Genomic DNA, 12,340 nt, shown 5'->3' with positions numbered 1-12,340 from the left:
TTGCGGCGCTCATCTCGCTCTATAGGCCGAGGGAGCCGGCGTTTGTCCGCAGACAGCTTCCGGGTCATGTGGCCAGCACGACAAAGCTGCTTCTGGCGAACCTGAGCAGCGCACGGAAACGCCGTTTACCTTCCCGCCGGAGCGGTCCCTATTTATCTACTTGCACTTTGATGTGCTTTCGAACTGCTAGGTGGGCAGGAGCTGGGACCGAGCAACGGGAGCTCACCACGTTGCAGGGATTCGAACCGCCGACCTTCTGATCAGCAAGCCCTAGACTCTGTGGTTTAACCCACAGCGCCACCTGGGTCCCTAACCACACCAAATACAAATCGATATAAAGAGATTACTCTGAATCTCGGGACTTCCCCCCATCCCCTCCATGGGTCCTCTTGCCAACATTTTCAACTGCATATTATTTCATAATCTATATTTTATATCTATCCATATTGTCCATAGTATTTGTTACATAAAACGTGATATTAAAATCCTGCTGATGTTTTCATCTGGTTACAGTGGTCTCCTAAATAAATTATAAACTTTCCCCATTCTTTCTTGAATTTCTTGTCTGCTTGTCCCTGAGCTTTCCGGTCAGTTTTGCCCTTTCAGCGTAGTCTAACGGCTTGGTTTGCCATTCCTCTCTTTCTTCTTTTCATCTCTGGGCTTGTAGCATCCTTGCTGCTGTTGTCGCGTACATATAAAGTCTTTTCTGTTCCTTTGGGATAATCGGTACCTATAATTCCTAATAAAAAGGCTTCTGGTTTTGTTTTTTGTACAAAAGTTATTTTAAACGTTTTTTAAATTTCATTATATATCATTTAAAGAAAGCCTTTATTACCTTACATGGCCACCACATATGATAAAAGGTACCTTTTTTTCTTTAGTGTAGACATTACAATCGTACCTTGGTTGATGAACGCTTTCCGACTCGGAACGTTTTGGCTCCTGAATGCCGCAACCCCGGAAGTGTTTTGGTTTGTGAACTTTTTTTGGAACCTGAACGTCCGACGTGGGTTCCGCGGCTTCTGATTGGCTGCAGGAGCTTCCTGCAGCCAATCGGAAGCTGTGCCTTGGTTTCCGAATGTTTTGGAAGTCGAACGGACTTCCGGAACAGATTCCGTTCAACTTCCAAGGTACCACTGTACTGAGCTTGATGGACTAATGGACTAATGGTCTGACTCAGTATAAGGAAGCTTCTTTTGTTCTCACTGTATCACCAGACTGCATTTGCCCCCAACAATGCATCTTTACATGAATTTTCAAAGCTAAGACCTCGGGATGATCTTAAGCAAGGCTTCCCAAGCAGAGTAGGCGCTTGGGCAAATCCCACACTCTTTAAGGCAAGGCTGGCCATCTGTCATGGTTGCTTTCATTAAGATTCCTGCATAGCAGGGGGTTGGACTAGATGACCCTTGGGCCCCTTCCAACGCTACAATTCCATGATTCTTTTTTTAAAAAAATTAGTTTTTTTATGAAAGATATTTTGTGTTACGAAACAGATAAACAGGGAAATGTATTTATCATCTCCACTTTCAATTCATGGTGTCTTTTTCACAGTTTATTTACATTTAGTGAGAAACAGTTTTCTCATAGACATCTTGCGGTTGGGGGGAAAGAAAGTGGGGAGAGAGATGGGGGTATTGTTCTTTCATTCTGTTGCCTAGTGTTATTGTAGGGTTTTGTGTCAGTGTCCTGTGGATATGTCCTTTGTTTGTGTGTGTATATATATAGAGAGAGAGAGAGAGAGAGAGAGAGATTGCAAGAGATTAGGGGGTCCCAATCTTGGTTGGTTACAATTCTATGATTCTGTGATCTTTAAAAAAATTGTGTCCCCCCCTCTCTCTATACAAAGAATGTGGGGCAATAGGTGCATCTGGGGGAAGGATTATATTATTACTGAACAGCAATCCTGAAGGCTATCATCTCGAGCTGCTGGGAAACAAAGTTTGCAGCCCCCCTGAGTGGTATAATTGACAGGCGTTAAGGCGAAGTCACAGCAGGAAGAGACAGATATTGCAGGGAGAGGGCTTAGCAAGTGTCATTCCCTTCGCCCTCCTGCCATGCGTTTCTCCTCTCCCCTTGCCTCCTATCATCCATTCTGATCAGCTCTCCCAGGGACTCTGCGTTTGCCCTCCTTGTCAGAGACCCAGCCCTGGGGAACAGGAACTCAAGTACCCTGTCATTGGACTGTCAAGTCCTGTATTGTTTCCGAAACACAAAGAAGAGCCAGTGTCTTGATTTGGGCTGAGCTGGAAGCTTCAGACATTGCTAATTGGAAATCCTTCGGGTTTATCTTCACTTCTGCTCCCCAGAAAACTGAGATCCTAGGCTGTGCCACGGAGATGAGGAGGAGAGACAAGCATCCCCCCAAAAGAAGCAGCTCGCCCCACTTGCCCCCCACTTTCTGAACTGTCATTAATATATGCTGTTATTTTTCTTTCTCACCCACCGAGAAATATACTTTGCCCCTTCTGTGCCTCCTCTCCCATAATTTTTATTATTATTCTGTGCTGCCGCTGTCTGAGATGGAATGATCAGATTTTCCTTGTCTAACCAGAGACCTTGATCCTAGTCCAACACTTTAACCACTGTGCCTCACTGCTCCTACCTTCCAGTGCTCTGTCCAGCAAATAAAAAGGCACACTGAGATGACTGACAAGCTCTTGTGTGTTCCCTGCCCAAATTTATTGAAATTATTTTCAGTGTTGTTAACATTTATTTCATTTGTACTGCTTCATTTTGGCTTACAATGGCTTCCTTCGGTGTGCTCAGGCTCCCTCGGTAGCACATGAGACTCTTAATCTTGGGGGTGTGGGTTCGAGCCCCGCATTGGGCAAAAGATTCCTGCACTGCAGGGGGTTGGACTAGATGGCCCTTGTGGTCCCCTTCCAACTCTCCTGCTACGATTCTGTTCCTCAACTGCAAACCTTCTGCCTTCCTGTTTTTCCTGCTTTCTTCAATACAGCGACAATAGCGTCTGAATCCAGTGGCGAAAATGTGAGTCGGGCAGTTGTTACCCCTCGGCCAGGTAAGATCCAGCACTTGATCAATCACCAAGCGACTGGCGTTGATTCCCCTGTGGTTGAATGTGGCCCATGCCAAGTGAAAACACTTGATGTGGATTGCAACAGACAGTGACTCCGGTTAACAAAGAATATTGTGGCATCAAATAGCTCAGGCGAAAATTCAGTGTGCTTCCATGGAGTAAGCCACCGAAAACATAGCTTATACTGACCTCTGCAGGTCGGACAAGAAATGTTGGCGCACAACATTTCCATAAATGCCAGTCTGGTGGAGGTCTCCGTTCAGTTGCTGCAGAAACATCACTGACCTTAGAAACCGGCCACCTTATTATGAAATAAGATTTGGAAATGCATGTAATATCACTCTGTTGAATCTCTTGGCTCGCTGGCCTCTTGATTACAGACTCACCTCCATGTATGATATATTCAGTGTAGAAACGGGAGAGAGTTCATTCGTATTGAGTTCCAGGTTTCCCTTGAGCTGTTTTTGGACTACAACTCCCATCATCCCTAGCTAGGACCAGTGGTCAGGGTTGATGGGAATTGTAGTCCCAAAACAGCTGGAGACCCAAGTTTGGGAAACACCGATTGGTCCTATAAGCCCAGTCTTGTCTACGCCATGCTTAGAGAACTGGATCCTGCCAGCGGGCCGGATCCTTATCTCCCCGCAGCCCTGTTGGCCAAATTGGATAGGTGAGTGGGGGGCCACCCACCTGTCGGTCACCTGACATCACAATGCTACCAGGTGACCCACTTTCCCCCTCCCAGTTTGAGAAGGAACCGCGCAGGGTGTTTTGAAGCTTCGGCAAGGAGCTGGTCATCGAGGCTTCGATTTCTGCAAGCTGTGGCAATCTGTGCGCATCACTTTACAAGTGCTGTTGAAGCGCCTTTTGGGCCCAGCCCCATCCCTGCTTGCTGTATGGCAGGCAGGAGCAGCTTGGCGGAAATAGCCTGGCAGATCTATTTGTGCCATGGGCTGGACTGGTTCCCCGCTGCTGGTCTACCCTGCCTGGCAGGCTTTCAGGCAGGAGTCTCTGCGCTGTGTGGAAATGGCAGGATTGAAACAAGGACCTTCCACAAGCTCTGCCACTGAGGTGCAGCCCCATCCCTAACATTAATGCATCTCTTTATCTGCCTAGCAACCCATCAGCCAAGGACTAGCCACCTCCTGCTCACACTGGCTTTGGTAGCACAGGCCTCCGGGCCTTGCCTTAAAGAGGGGTCCATCCTCAGAGTAAGGGCATGGTGGGTTAGGTGGCCCAAAGACGTCCTGGGATACTGTGACTGAGCAAAAGAGGAGCAGCTGAGTACGGGAGGAGGAAGCAAGGGAGGGAGGAAGCAGAGGCAGGTGGGCGACTCGCAGGATTCCCAATGTCTTGCACAACAATAAAAGAGCTTATGATGCCGGGACTGTTGCCAACTCCTGTATTATAACAATATTGTCAGGCTGCTGCCAGCGACTTCCATGGCCGGTTGCCCGGGAATGTACAAAGACAAAGAAATGTTTCTTACCATCTGCTTTTTATTCAATATTTACAGAGAGAGGCTATAGAACCCAGCCTCTTGGATGATGGCGTTGTCCCTGGTGAATCTCCACCCCCGTCTCTCCCACTTCCTCACTTGTCACTTCTATGGGCGCTGCTAAGTGCCCTCTGTCATCGAGCTTTTTGCTCTCCTACTTTCAAGGCTCGCCGGGTTCTGGGAGAGGTAGGGTCTGGAATGCTTTCTAAAGGCACTCTGTCCGTCAGCTGTCGCCCCCTAGTGCTCCCCCCTCCTCCTTTTATTTCCCAACTTTCTCCCTCATCTGCCTCTGAGCTGTGACCTCCTTCAACCCCCTGTTGTAAATCTAAACTGTCTTCCTCCTCCCTGGAAGGGTCAAGCTGGGGAGACGATCTCCACCATTCCTCCTCTGCCCAGTCCCTGACGCCAACTCTATGGGGCTGTGGGCAGCTCAGCCCCCACAAAGCATGAAGGGATAGGGCTGATGTCCCCAATCTTGAGGGACCGGCCCTACCAGGCCTCCCCACAGCAGCAGCAGGCCCCACTGAGCCTCCCCACTATGACAGTGGGCCCTGCTGGGTTTCCCCACGCTAACGGAGGGCTTCGCCGCTGTGCCAGAGAGCCTTGTTGGGCCTTGTGACCTCCTTCCGACATGTGTGACATAACACATGTGATGTCACACGCATTCAACGAGCCGTCCCAATGCTATGCCGAACTCAGTGGTTCTGTATACCAGTAGCTATAGGTAGGACGTTTCTCAAACTGTATAAATTTGTATGTGGGGGGGAAACACGTCTTGGTCTCATGAGCTCATCCCTCCAACTTGAACCTTGGCCATTTAGCGCCACTAAAAAAAATTAAAATGAAGCATGCTTTCGCGGGTCTGCCGGAAGTGTTTCTTATGTAGAGATTATCACTGCGTAGGAAAAAATGCAATGCACAAAGGTGGCTTTGAATTCTCGGAGGTGGAGGGGGGGAACTGTAGCATAAAGAATGTGACAAGCACTTTGATGGAAAGCTTTTTGATATCGAGCTACATTTTTAGATTTGATGGCCAGGCAGCAGGGAGAAGGCAATAATGGGTACGAACGCATCAATCAAAAGGGCGCATCTTTTATTCAAGTTACCATTCTGGGGAGGCAGTCTTTCGGATTTATAGTCCCAAAAAGAAACACGTCTTTGAAGGAGGAAACACAAGCGCCAATAGATGCCCTACTTTCAGTGTGGCAAATGATTCCCTCTCCTAGCAAGAGAGGTGCTGTTGCTGTTTTCACACGCCATGGTGCTCGGATCAATATCTGCATTAATAAAGTAAAATATGAAATCTTTTGGATTTTTATAAACAAAAGACTTTTATGGCCTCATTGCAGAGTCGAGGAATGAAAGGCCTTTGACAGGCAGTGGTGTCTTCACATCATTGTCCCCTGTCACAACACACAAAGGGAATTTCGGGAATCTCTGGCCAATCATTTTTATATGGCACTTCTGCTGCCTTCTGTTTGGTGCTATGCACATCAAGCCATTTTTCACAAACACACACAGACGGACGGACGTCTTCCATAAGATCCACTGGGTGAGAACAGATGGCCACTTAAATGCATGCTGGCTGCTGAAAAAACACACCGCATGGTGCTTCTACCGCTTTGCTCTGACCATTTATTGATGGAGTTACGACGCCTCTCCTTTGGCCCTTGTCCCCGTAGTTTCAAACTGGCAAGGTAATTGTCTCCGTTTCACCAGAGACTATAGGCAACCCAGTGGCCTGGCACTGTCTGGTGGGGCATCTTTTAAGCACCACCAAGTGCGGAATATAGCTGACTGTTTCGTTCTGCTTAGCCCCTGGGCTTTGGCCAGTGAGAATGCTATCCAGGCTTAAGTTGGGCATTGGCAAAGGATGGCAAAGGCCGGCCAGCTGTTTCTGCTAGTAGCCCATTTGCCAAGTAATTACATACCTTTCTGTCCTTGCGGAGTTGTACAGGCCAGGAATGGTTCGCCCAGTGGGGTGGAGCTGCAGGAATAGCCTGTCAGAGGGGTAAGGCGCGTGGGAGCAAAGGTGGGGCTGCACGATTGTACCAGCAGCGCCAGACTGATTTCGTGTGCAGCCCTGGCCTTGTCCCTCCTGAAAATCATTGATGCTGCTGCCAAGTGCCTAGGTTGTGGCTCCGCCTTGCCAGGTGAGCTGCATTTGAAGCAGTGCATAGGGGCAGGCCAATGCAGGACATTTTGCTTCTTTCAAAGAAGGCAGGTATCTGAAGGCAACCCTGTTTAGGGAAGTTTTTAATGTTTGATGTTTTATCGTATTTTTAATGTTCTGTTGGGAGCCGCCCAGAGTGGCTGGAGAAACCCAGCCAGATGGACGGGGTAGAAATATTATTATTATTATTATTATTATTATTATTATTATTATTATTATTATGCGTTTACACAGAATATATTAGGTTATTGACAAAAAGAATATACACATCTGTATACAGTGGTACCTCGGTTTTCAAACGTCTCAGAAGTCGAATGTTTCGGTTTCCAAACGCCGAAAACCCAGAAGAAACTGCTTCAGTTTTCGAATGTTTTTCAGAAGTTGAACCTGCTATGCGGCTTCCGTATTGAGTTTTCCATAAGTAAATGCTTCTGGAAGTAAATGCTCTGGTTTTCAAACGTTTCGAACTGTCGAACTGTCTTCCGGAATGGATTACGTTTGGAAACCGATGTTTCACTGTATTAATATATGGTCATGCAACAGCATTTTCTTTTTAGTTGTGCTCACTCGCTTTTTTTCTTTTTTCTCATTATTTTATAAATGAAATTCTAATAAAACACTTTTTTAAAAAAGCTATTTTGCTTGGCGCTGTGGTTAAACCACTGAGCCTAGGGCTTGCTGATCAGAAGGTCAGCGGTTCGAATCCCCGTGACGGGGTGAGCTCCCGTTGCTTGGTCCCAGCTCCTGCCAACCTAGCAGTTCGAAAGCACGTCAAAATGCAAGTAGATAAATAGGAACCGCTACAGCGGGAAGGTAAACGGCGTTTCCATGTGCTGCTCTGGTTTGCCAGAAGCGGCTTTGTCATGCTGGCCACATGACCTGGAAGCTATACGCCGGCTCCCTCTGCCAATAATGCGAGATGAGCGCGCAACCCCAGAGTCGGTCACAACTGGACCTAATGGTCAGGGGTCCCTTTACCTTTACCTTTATTTTGCTTCTTGAGGCAAAGGGCAAGAGGTGCCACCACCCCCCTTTTAATGGTGAATGAACTGGCTATTAACTCTTACTTCAATCCCGAAGGCAGCAAACTAATTTAGGAGATGCTGGGCAGGCTGCATGGCTCCCAGGTACCTCAGGTGGCCTAATGATAGGACCGGCCCTGAGTAGGGGTGCGTTTATGGCAGGTTATAAGGATCATACGCAGGCACTGGCGCATACTTTGGAACATACCAGGCTGCAGTGAGTTTCCATTGATTGGCCTTAGGAGGACTAGATCCATCAGAGACTTACTAGTGCACACTGATAACTCTCTCCAGAAAAACTGAAACCCTTACCAATGAGATTTCAGAACCGGTTGGCCATCATAGGTGTGGCAGATGCGCCTCCTGTCCGTTTGCATTGCAAACTAAGGAAATTCATAATGAGACTATTAATGTTAGATTCACCATTCGGCATTTCAGTAGGTGTCAAACGAAAAAATGTAGTTTATTTGATCCGCTGCCCCTGTAACTTACTGTACATTGGTTCAACCACCTGGGCGGTTGGAGTCCGCATTGGAGAACACCGTTCCAGGATTCGAAATGCCAACAGGGAGGCGCCCCGGGAGAATATTGTATATCGCACAACCACTCAGATACAGACTTATTGTTTACAGTCTTGTGGGTTAACCGTAAGACCACTGGAGTAAGGATGGATTATGAGAAATATTTACGTCAGCAAGAGTTCCGATTTATCTTTATGTTCAAAACCATGCACCCAGGGGGACTCAATTCAGAAATTGATTTGAATTGTTTCATCTAAGCCTTAGCTTGAGGTAGTTTTTAGTTCTGTACCTTTAAATATCACTTATTTGTAATCGGCACCACCTGGAGTCAGCTATAACACTGTTTGAAGCTGTGAGTTTAGTAACAGTGATTACATGAGACTATGAACACTGTTCCGCAAGCATATATCTACCCATATGATAGATGTGGTATGTATTCAGCGATTGTACTTTATTGTTCTTTATTGTATATTTTGTTTTCATATTGTCAAGAAGATATAGGACATTGTACCTCTATTTTTTACAGTTTATGAAATACGCCAATTTTCTCTTTCTGCGCTGAAGAAGTTCTCACGAAACAGTGCAACATTTCGGAAACTCTGTCCGACTAGTTCATTGAATCCTTCAGTTACTTTGGAACTTTGGAATATGACAAGTTCGCTGACTACTTTGGAACTTTGCTATACAAAGCTTTTCAGCTTGTTTCTTATTGAACGACTTTCTGCCATTTGGTTCCATTCATATCAACAGGGACCTCCAGAGACCTATTGGAATTGTTTTCATGTGTATTATATTATATATTCTAGTCTTGTTTGACATTGCATATGTTGTATATATACATTGTTTGTTTGTAATTGGCCACGTGTTGCTCTGTTCTTGGTTTTCACTTCAGTGTTTGCAACACAGGGGTTTGGTTAGTTTTTTTACTCCTGTGTATGCCGGCAGCTTTCTGCGAGAGTCACCAGAATTAAATTTCTGGTTGTTGCTGGCAACCTGAATGCTCTTTGGGGACCCTTGCAGATGAGACCACAGGGTGGCTGGTGGGGGTCAGTGCAGCCCGACTGACTCCCAAGAACAGCATCTGGAGTCTTCAGCAAAGGCCAGCCTAGCCCTATAATGGACCAGCAGGCACCTGTGACATATGTTTTGCATCAATAAAACTATCTGATCAATTTCAGGGCAGCTGGTTTTGATATAGGTTTTTTTTTATATTAAGGATGGGTTCAGCTCTGCAAGCCATGGGTGATTAGGAACCATCTGTTTCCGAGGGTGAATTTGCAAAACAAAATTATTTGCTCCTAGATGCAAGTGGTCCTGATCTGTGCCCAGAAAGCCCCTTTCTCACCTCCTCAGCCGTTACTTGATGACTCCATATGGTAAAGGTAAAGGACCCCTGGACGGTTAAGTCCTGTCAAAGACGACTATGGGGTTGCGGCGCTCATCTCGCTTTCAGGCCGAGGGAGCCGGTGTTTGTCCACAGACAGCTTTCTGGGTCATGTGGCCAGCAGGACTAAACCGCTTCTGGCACAACGAGACACCGTGATGGAAACCAGAGCGCATGGAAATGCCGTTTACCTTCGCGTCACAGCAGTACCTGTTTATCTACTTCCACTGGCGCGCTTTCCAACTGACAGAGCAACAGGAGCTCACTCCATTGCGGGGACTCGAACCATCAACCTTCCGATCGGCAACCCAAGAGGCTCAGTGGTTTAGACCACAGCGCCACCCGCATCCCTGCAGACTCCATATGCACATGTGTGAACAGCGTCGGCTGAAATGAAATGGACGCTTTCCAATGGGGGCAGCTATCCTGGAGTTCAACCGTCAATCATCCAACGTGTAGTAATCCAAGACAAGATAAGGCTAGGCTCTCCCTCGCTGGAGGAGATAATGGGGGCGCCATCTTTGCATCACATATGGAGTCAAAGTAGAAGACTATACATCCCCACTCCCCAACTTTATCCTTGTATGTATATGGGCTCAGCTCTGCCTTATACCAGGAGGAAGTGACCCACCTTGGGCGACACCATGAAGGGAATTAGGTTAAAGGCACCTCCAGGCCATTTTTTAAAAGAGTGTATTCTGCGGCATGCCATGACGCAATAACAGGGCATTAGTGGTTGATTTAAACTGGATTGCTCACACATAATCATGTTTTATTAGTTGTACTGGGGTACTAATAACCCAATGTTACTGTGTGGTTGCCATGCAGAGGGGAACTCTTGCACCACAGCACCCTGAACTGGGACCTCCAGATGCATCATCTCTTGACATACAGGTCTCCCCTGAGGAACCAACCCCCTTTTAATACCAGGTGGGGCACATGTTGGGAGTGAATGAGAGGCCACTCACTGAATGAGAAGTGAAGAAGAAGCTTCAGGCTGCTTTTAAGAGCTTGTCACTTGTCAGAAAGGGGTTGGAACCTGGAATGGGTAAAAGGATTTGGTTTAGTTGGAGGTTTTGTTAGGTTGTGAATCACCCTGAGATCTATGGGTATAGGGCGGTATACAAATTTAAATAATAATAATGTCAAAGCACTTTTGTCGGATGCAAGATAACCCCGGCCCTGCAATTCCAGGCAAACTGACCACACACCTCTCAGACATTTGTTCCATATAATGGAGCAAAACAGGGGAGCATTCAGACATGGGGAATAGTACATTAGTTTCCCTGATTCCAAACAGCCCCAAATTCCATCACTTTTCAGGTCAAGGGGGCTGCAAAGGATTTTTCTCTGGAATCAAGTAACGCAGAAATGTGTGTGAAACATGCACTGTATTCTGTTAAGTTTTCTGAAAGTGCCTTTTGCATTGTGTGAAAGCTCAAATATAATTTGGAAATTGACAGGGAAATGGAATAAACTGTTGTGTGAACACAGCCCAAGAAAGCATTTGTGCATCTTACTTGCGAAGCCTTTATTGCTCACGATTTTGCAGCCTGATCACATGTGAAAAGATAAGGTTGTGTGGCATGGTCCCCAGACCACTGCCTGGAAAACACGAGTGTCTTCAAAAACAAATAAGCTATTCTAAGCGAAACTCATTCAGCGATGGGTTTGTTATCTCACAGCCTGGCTCCCGTTGGTGGTCAATTGCCTATGGCAATTAGATACAAGGATCTGCGGTGGCCAATCATCTTATAGACTGATGGCTATACACTTCCACCGAAGTGATAAATGCAGTTATCAAGTGAAGAACTTCCAAGTGTGAACTTAACTGAGTGTAATGAACCACCGTTCTGAATAGACAGCATGCCACAATCATTTTGCACATAATGGAAAGAAACGGTAGAAATGTGCAGATCAGATGCTGTTTCTATCTCCTGTGACTTCCAATTAACTTTGGCTGTTAATCGTTGCTCATTTGATTAAAAAGAGTGAAGGAGAAATTAGGCATTTATGAAGAAGGATAATTTTTAAAGGATTTAGGGGATACTAGTTATCTGACTAACCATTTCCTGTGCAGGCAAATGATTAAGGAATTCCTCTCATTGCTGATTTATTGTACTGATAAATGTGGATTTGTGCCAGCATGTCCAACATGTATTTTTAATTTTAATTAATTTTTTGTTAAAGCAATATTTGGCCCAGCATTTGCTGATAATAAAATTCATAACCATAATATCTGAAAGCCTTAATATAAATCTCTATTCTGACCAACATCTGTAAATAAAGTGCTTCAGGCACTTAGGAAACCTATTATTGTTGAATTATTATTAGATCAATACTGATGTGTTTTGTAAGAAATTTCCACCTAATCCAATTATCTTTGTTCAAACTTTAAGGGTTCTTCTGCATTTATCACTGCACAAAAACAGCACGAATTTAGCAATGTGATTGAGCTGAAGCTAAGCACTTAGGAGTCTCAAGCCCAGTGCAGATGTAACATTCCCAATCTTGTATTTATGGCTAGAAGATAAGAGTGGTGGTCATCCTCCTTCACAAATTCTCTTCTCCCTTCCTGTGGTAGTCTTAACCATGGTGCATCCTTTTGCCTGGATAAGAACTAGCCGTGATGAATGGCAACCAGGGTAAATTTTAACCAGGGTTGGCAAGCCAGCCTCCAACTCTGGTTTAAAGCCAAA

Source organism: Zootoca vivipara, chromosome 12 (assembly GCF_963506605.1).
Source record: "Zootoca vivipara chromosome 12, rZooViv1.1, whole genome shotgun sequence".
Lineage (NCBI taxonomy): Eukaryota > Metazoa > Chordata > Lepidosauria > Squamata > Lacertidae > Zootoca > Zootoca vivipara.
This window is presented reverse-complemented; position numbering follows the sequence as displayed.